This window comes from Triticum urartu, chromosome 2 (genome assembly GCF_003073215.2).
Source record: "Triticum urartu cultivar G1812 chromosome 2, Tu2.1, whole genome shotgun sequence".
NCBI classification, from domain to species: Eukaryota; Viridiplantae; Streptophyta; class Magnoliopsida; order Poales; family Poaceae; genus Triticum; species Triticum urartu.
In genome coordinates, this window is record NC_053023.1 from 647,302,567 (window position 1) to 647,309,537 (window position 6,971).

Sequence of the window (6,971 nt, forward strand, 5' to 3'; positions counted from 1 at the left end):
TCTGGCGCATTTTCCTATTCCTTGGTATTTTTTAAGCGGCGCCGGGGTGAGGCTTGAGTGGAGGGCCGAGAGGCCTCTCTGTCGCGGCCACGGGGTGGCCGGTCGGCCGCATCATGCGCTGGTGATGTAGGTTTAGGTGCTTCCTCCTCTAATCGGGGTAGCAACCTGCGCTTTGGGTAGCTCTTGGAGGGTCGTTCGAGTTCATACTCTTCGGCCGCAAGGACTTCAGTCCATCTGTTGGCTAGCAAATCTTGATCAGCTCTAAGCTGTTGCTATTTTTTCTTGAGGCTGCTCGCTGTGGCCATAAGCCTACGTTTGAAACGCTCTTCTTCGACGGGATCCTCCGACACGACAAATTCGTCGTCGTCGAGGCTTGCCTCATCTTCGGAGGGCGGCATATAATTATCGTCCTCGACCTCTCTATCTGCCGCTCTCTCATGAGGACTGGCTTCTCCATCCTCCTGTGCTGAATCTTGCTGGAGGTGGTTGTCTTCGGCACTGTCTGGGGTGTTATTATCTCCCGTGCCGGAATCACCATTTTTGCTTTGGCGGGATTTAGAGCGGCACCGCTGATACCGGCGCTTAGGCTGCTTCTTGGAGGGGTCATCCTCCGCTGTTCCATCACCATTGCCTTCTTTTGGGGTGTCCACCATGTATATATCATACGACGAGGTGGCTTTCCCGTGCCCTATAGGCGCTGGTTCTTGATCGTCTCCTGCATCGGCGTCCATACCGTCGATGTCTTTGGAGTCGAAGTCGAGCATGTCAGTTAAATCATCGACAGTGGCTATGAAGTGGGTGGTGGGTGGGCTTTGATTTCTTCATCATCCGCATCCCAACCTTGCTGACCATAGTCCGGCCAGGGCTCTCCTGATAAAGAGAGAGACTTCAGTGAATTCAGAATATCGCCGAAGGGCGAGTGCTGAAAGATGTCCGCGGCGGTGAATTCCATGATCGGCGCCCAATCGGGTTCGATCGGTAGGGGCGCGGAGGGCTCGGAGTCTGGAGAGGAGTCCGGCTCCTTGGAGTCACGGGCTTCACAGAGAATAGGGCTGGTGTTCGGCTCGATCGCCGTAGAGATTGCAGCCCCCGAGGCGATGTCCAACCACCCATCCTCGATTGGTGCAGTTGGCTCCGAATTAAGGGTCGGAGATGATGCGGGTGCGGCCTCCAGGGCACTGTTCGGCGGCAGAGCTAGATCATGCCCATCGTGACAGTGCGGGATGCTCGGCTGCGGCTCGAATCCGTCAAAGATCAAGTATCCGCGGAGATCAGCCGTGTAGCTCAAACTTCCAAATCTGACCTGATGGCCAGGGGCGTAGCTTTCGATCTGCTCCAGATGGCCAAGCGAATTGGCCCATAGTGCAAAGCCGCTAAATATGAAGATCTGTCCGGGGAGAAGTGTCTCACCCTGGATCGCATCGTCGTTGATGATCGGAGGAGCCAGCGGTCCTAAAAGTGACGACACAGAGGAACTCTCAATGAAAGCACCAATGTCGGTGTCAAAACCGGCGGATCTCGGGTAGGGTGTCCCAAACTGTGCGTCTAGGTGGATGGTAACAGGAGACAAGGGACACGATGTTTTTGCCCAGGTTCGGGCCCTCTCGATGGAGGTAAAACCCTACTCCTGCTTGATTAATATTGATGATATGGGTAGTACAAGAGTAGATCTACCACGAGATCAAGGAGGCTAAACCCTAGAAGCTAGCCTATGGTATGATTGTTCTTCATCCTACGGACTAAAACCCTCCGGTTTATATAGACACCGGAGAGGGCTAGGGTTACACAGAGTCAGTTACAATGGTAGGAGATCTACATATCCGTATCGCCAAGCTTGCCTTCCACGCCAAGGAAAGTCCCTTCCGGACAAGGGACGAAGTCTTCAATCTTGTATCTTCATAGTCCAGGAGTCCGGCCGAAGGTATAGTCCGGCTATCCGGACACCCCCTAATCCAGGACTCCCTCAGGGGGGCTGGATGAACAGTAGAATGTGGAGGGGTGCCTGTGTAGGGGTGGTTGAACAGGACCTCGTGGTGTGCAGGCTGGATGAACAGTAGACGGTGGAGGGGTGCCCGTGGAGGGGTGGTTGAACAGTAGCCGGTGGAGCAGCGCGCGGTGGAGGCTGCATGAATAGGAGTCCGTGGAGGCTGGAGGAGGTCGACGGTAGCCCGTGGAGGCTGGAGGAGGTCGACGGTGGAGATGAACAATATCCCGTGGAGTCCCGTTTTGCGGTACGCCACACCCCTCCCGATGAACAGGACCCCCGTTTCGACCGTAGGAGGTCCGTTTCGTCCGTTTTGCGGTACGCCACACTCCTCCCGATCATCAGGACCCCCGTTTCGACCGTAGGAGGTCTGTTTCCTCCGTTTTGCGGTACGCCACACCCTGCCCGATCAACAGAACCACCATTTCTACCGTAGGAGGTCTGCTTCCTCCGTTCTGTGGTACGCCAGGCCTCGTTTCCATCGCCTGTTTCGTCCAAGCCCTCCCGATGAACACGACCACGCATTCTGTTCTGACCCAGCCGGTTGGCTCCCACGCGTTCTGTTGCCTCCCGATGAACACGACGCATTCCGTTGCGTCCTCATGAACACGACGCATTCCGTTGCCTCCCCATGAACATGACGCATTCTGTTGCCTCCCCATGAACACGACGACGACGCTGTTTCTCCGTTCCGACCCAGCCATGTACACGAGCCCTGGCCATACGTATGCGCGAGTAGGCGTTCGATACCCCGCCCGTATGTACCGTATTTTCTTTCTTGCACCCTGGCCGCTGTACGTACGTGTACATGCTACGTGCGTACCTCTACTACGACACATGCGCGCCTCTACTATGACACATGCGCGCCTCTACATCGACCAGTATGTACGTACACGCTTGCGACCAGAATGACAACGCTACGTACGCTTCGACCAGGTGGGTCCCGACTGTCAGGCACTTCCTTGCGTGCGAAGATGTAGCTGGTGGGTCCCAGTAGTCAGGGGGGCGAATCGTTTTGTTTTTTTTCCCGGACACACTTCCTTGCGTGCGAAGGTGTAGCTGGTGGGTCCCAGCAGTCAGGGGGGAAACGTTTTTTCGTGAAATATGGTGGCCCGTCCGGTGGGTCCCGCTGTCAGGTGGAGGAATAATTATTTTGCGCGTAATAAGGAGGCACTTCCTTGCTGCGGCCGTGGACCCAGCTATCAGCCTCTCCACGTACAGTCCACGTCCGATGGAAGCTGTTCCTTGACCATGTTGACCACGCCGCGCCGAGAGCACCAGGGCGGTGGACGGCGGCGAGGCCTAGGAAGGGGATGACGCGGAGCCAGGGAAGACGCGGTAGTGGATGCTCACGCGTAGAGGAGTACAAGGGTTCACTAGTTCGCTGCGTTGTGAGGCTGCCGTCGCCGCAGAATAACAGGGGGTGTGGGTGAGTAGAGGGATGGACTGGCCAGCGGTGGGAGTAGTAGGGGGCGGTGAGGCCTCCGCCGCATCGCAGCCGGCCACGGGAGGCAGGAGCACGAGGCACGACCGACGCTGGTTTGGGCGGCTGGAGCAAGAAAACCAGAGGTTGAAGAAGCACTATGGCCATTGGATGGACATCGTACGGTCACTGGAGCTAGAATCGTGCATATTGACTAAGTTGACAAATCCCTCCGTCCCCGTCAACTTAGTAGGCCCACAAGTCAGCCTGCTACTATACTGGGTCCCAGCTAATAGAGGGAGTATTCATTTTTTTGTGCGTAATAAGGAGGCACTTCCTTGCGTGCGAAGATATAGCTGGTGTGTCCGAGCTGTCAGCGGCGGTAATGTTTTTTTTTCACGAAAAACAAAGGCCCTTTTGGTGGGTCCCTGATGTCAGGTGGAGGAATCATTATTTTGCGCATAATAAGGAGGCATTTCCTTGCGTGCGGCTATGGACCCAGCTGTCGGCCTCTCCACGTACAGTCCACTTCAGATGTATGTCGGTCGTTGACCACGTTGACCAGGCCATGCCGAGAGCACCAGGGCGGTGGACGACGGCGAGGCCTAGGAAGGGAACGACACGGAGGCAGGGAAGACTCGGCAGTTGTTTCCCACGTGGAGGGCAGTACGACTATACCAGGGTTTACTTGTTCGTCTGCCGTCGCCAGAGAATAACAGCGGGTGTGGGTGAGTAGAGGGATGTCTAGGCCAGCGATGGGAGTACGGTGGGGTGGTGAGGCCTGCGCGGCAGCAGAGCCGGCCGCGGGGAGGAGGGAGCAGGCAGTCCCGCCGGCGCTTGTTTTAGCGGCTGGAGTAGGAAGAGCAGAGATTGAAGAAGCACGACGGTCGTTGGATGGACATCGTACGGTCACTGGAGCTAGAATCATTCATATTGACTAAGTTGACAATGCCCTCCATCCCCGTAAACTTAGTCGGCCCACAAATTAGCCTCCCACCATGGTGGATCCCAGCTAGCAGGGGGGTATTCATTTTTCTGTGTGTAATAAGGAGGCACTTCCGGTGGGTCCGAGCTGACAGCGGGGGGAACGTTTTTTTTTGCAAAATACGATGGTCCATCTGGTGCGTCCCAGCAGTCAGGGGCAAACGTTTTTTCATGAAATACGGTGGCCCATCCGGTGGGTCCCAGCAGTTAGGGGGGAAACGTTTTTTCCGTGAAATACTGGTGGCCCGTCCGGTGGGTCCGTGCTGTCAGGTGGAGGAATAATTATTTTGGCGTAATAAGGAGGCACTTCCTTGCGGCTGCCGTGGACTCAGCTGTCAGCTTCTCCACGTACCGTACTCTTCCGATGGAAGTCGGTCCTTGACCACATTGACCACGCCGCGCCGAGAGCACCACGCCGGTGGACGACGGCGAGGTCTAGGAAGGGGACGACGCGGAGCCGGGGAAGATGCGGCAGTGGATGGCCACGCGGAGAGGAGTACGAGGGTTCACTGGTTCTGCTGCGGTGTGAGGCTGACATCGCCGCAGAATAACAGGGGGAGTGGGTGAGTGGAGGGATGGCCTGGCCAGCGGTGGGAGTAGTATGGGGACGGTGGGGCCTCCGCGGCAGCACAGCCGGCCACGGGAGGCAGGAGCATGCGGCATGACCGGCGCTGCTTTGGGCGGCTGGGGCAAGAAGACCAGAGGTTGAAGAAGCACTACAGCCATTGGATGGACATTGTTGACCACACCGCGCCGAGAGCACCAGGGCGGTGGACGACGGCGAGGCCTACAAAGGGAATGACACGGAGCCGGGGAAGACACGACACTGGCTTCCCACGCGGTGGAGAGTACGAGGGTTGACTGGTTCGGCTGCCGCCGCCGGAAAATAACAGGAGGTGTGGGTGATTAGAGGGATAGACAGGCCAGGGATGCGAGTATGATGGGGTCGTGAGGCCTGCCCGACAGCACTGCCGGCCACGGGAGGCGGGAGCAGGCGGTTCCGACGGCACTGGTTTGGGCGGCTGGGGCAGGAAGATCAGAGACTGAAGAAGCACGATTGCCGTTAGATTGATATCTAACAGTCTGACGCTGGTAGAGTCGATTGTTGACTAAGTTTCTTTTTTGAGAAACCTTGTGTACGCATGAACTTAGTAGGATCACAAGTCAGCCTCCAAATCTGTGGCAGACAACATAAAGCCCATTTGCTATTTTTATAATTTGCAGCCCATTTGCTAATTCTTAAGTAGTTTATTACAGCCCATTTTCTGCCAGGACCACGGTCAAAAGTTCGACCTTATTTTGCATATTTCGGTGGAGTCCGAACTGTTGTAATCCCGAAATGATAAACATTTTTTAAGAACTTATTGATTTGCCAAAAAATCGTTTTGTTTTTGTAAGCAAATAAGACGTGGGACAATTGAGTTGGTTTAAGGGAAAACCAGTGGTAAAAAGCAGCGCTGGGTGGGAAAAAACAACAAAAATAAGGATGTAAATATGAAAAGGGAATTTTATGTGTTTTCAATATAATGATACGTGTATATGAACTAGTAAAACTATTGGTAGAGATTAGAAAACGGATGTAGGACATGCATTTCAAGAGGATAATAGAACCGGGCTGTGTGTTTGATTCAGTAAAAAAAACTGCCTGCGGATGTTGTAAGACAAAATATAACTAACGCTAGCGGGCCAGAGGCCAGTAGATACCTGCTGGATCTTTGTGCCCCATTGTCATCATGGGCTGGGCCTGTTAAAAACAAAACCAACCCTGGGAAGTCTACAGCCCAGTTGAAACTTGCTCGACCTGAAAAAACCATATACGTGCTCAATAAACGAGAGAATTCTGCAAGTACAGACTGATAATTGGGATGCATCACGAATATTGTTTTTTTATCGTGATAATAAGTGCATGCACTTGTTTCGAAAAAATTGGAGAACTGGGAATTCGAATGGCGGGTGCTTATGCTACCCATCAAATAAAAATCAGGTGCCTGAAAATTCATTTCGAAACAAATGATTCAGCTTTATATCCACGTCGACCCTCGGCATGATGGTTGGAAGCAAATGCAAGTTCATACCAAAAGATCGTTAACAACAATACCAACTTGCGGACGACAAGGTAGTACAACTACCAATACCAAACTAACTTATAATCTTTTTACTCCTGGCCCTAGTGTTCGTCTGGTAGAAAATTTTGCAGTGGACCAGCTGCCGCTCCTTCTCTTGCTCCAGGTCCCCGAGGTGGTACTGGTGCATCACCCAGTTGGTCCTCTGCTGGTCGAAGTTCTTGTTGGTGTGCAGCACCTGAACCTTTTTTGCTGCCCGTCTGTTGGCCGTTGACAATCACCGGCAAGGTATTGCCGGTCTTGTGCCACATCGCGCGCATGCCGCACTCCGACTATATCTTGCGACGCGTCCACGTGCCCCTTTTGAACGCCCTGGAATTGCGCTGGAAGAAATACTTCCTTAGGCCAGTCAGTGTGAGGGAGTCCTGGATTAGGGGGTGTTCGGGTAGCCGGACTATACCTTCAGCCGGACTCCTGGACTATGAAGATACAAGGTTGAAGACTTCGTCCCGTGTCC